A 1573-nucleotide genomic window follows, 5' to 3' on the forward strand; every position below is an offset into this window, starting at 1 on the left:
AGCAGTGCAATCACTTACACAGATCTTCAGGAAAAAGAAGATACCCCCCCCCCCCCCCCCTTTACATTTGTAAGGATATTTTAATGCACATATTGCAACAACCGACATTCAAGTTGCTGATTTTTTGATGATCTCATCTGTTTTTATGAAGGAAAACATAGGAAGATACAGTAATCAGCAACAGAAAAACATCTGCCTAAAAGTGAGTTTATATCTGTTCTTCTAACTTCATGACAGACTGCATTTAATATATTTAAATACAAATGAAAGCTACAAAGCACTGCAACCTTTAAGTCTGCTTTGCTGAGAACTTACCCATCTATGGTGTCTGCTTTATAAAAACTGACCAGAACCATTTCTTGGTCTCAACATGCAAATGCAGTGATTTCCCTGATGCATGAGTGTGGAGTACTTTCTCTGTACAAGCGTACTGCCCCTGCAAGGTCTGGTGAAGTCTTTCATACAGTAAAAGAATATTGTAAAAGGATATTGATGAACCATGTAAATGTATTTATTTCTCTTATATTTATTTTTATTAGTGAAAGAAAGAAGATGCACTAACCAGTGGAGGCTGCTAAAAAAATGTACTGCGTATGACTGTTGTCATTTTCTGCAATCATTCCAATACAACCTAACACATACTACTAGGGGTCTGTGAAAGAGCCAATCATTATTTAATTTGCATTAAAAATCAACAGAATAATAAAAGACAATTATCTCTAGTTGCAGCTCTAATTTGTTCTGATAGAAGGGACAGTATGCATAATTAGAAAAATATTTGAATCTTTTGTTTACTGCAAAAGATGGCTTGCATTTTAAAAGTTAATGCAATGGCCTTTTATTATCTAGCCAGTTCGCCAGAACCGCCACTAAAACACACAGCTGGTTAGCTAGCTAGCTAACGTTCACAAGCTACTAGCTAAACAAGATAGCGAGCTAACAATTAGCGAACGCTCGCCACTTCAATTCACTAGAACCACTAATCTAAACCACCAGGTTAGCTAGAGAACTAAGTTAACGTTAGCTAAACGTTAACTAGCACTATCTATTAGTCACTATCTTAACTAATTCATTGGTACTATAAATGAAAAACTAACACAAAATACACAGTACACAACTTGACTAGCTATCTACGCGCCCACCTCAGGAAGCTCCACAGTAAAGGGCAGTTCACCAAAGTTCTCTTGGGTGGATCAATGAAGCGCCATTAGGCTTCAGATTCAGGACGCTGATTGGCTACATTTATGTTGCTCTGCGCGTGTCTGGTGTCAGCAAGTGACCAATTGTAAGTAGCAAGTGAAAGTGCACAAAGTTTCACACAATGTTTAGCATGACCAACGACTAAACATTAAAAAATAAAATGAAATAAAAATTATATATATATACATATATATATATATATATATATATAAAAGCTGTATACGATCAATATTCATTTTTTATGTTAACTGTGTGTGTTAATATTAGGCTAGTAATATCCTGTGGTTTAGTCTACTATCTAGCAGGCTTTCGAATCCTCTTAAATGATTATTTAAGATGGGACGAGGCACGATGAAACAGTTTTATTTCTCTT

The sequence above is a fragment of the Electrophorus electricus genome, unplaced genomic scaffold (genome assembly GCF_041902795.1).
Source record: "Electrophorus electricus isolate QZ-2024a unplaced genomic scaffold, ASM4190279v1 Scaffold34, whole genome shotgun sequence".
Classification (NCBI taxonomy): Eukaryota; Metazoa; Chordata; class Actinopteri; order Gymnotiformes; family Gymnotidae; genus Electrophorus; species Electrophorus electricus.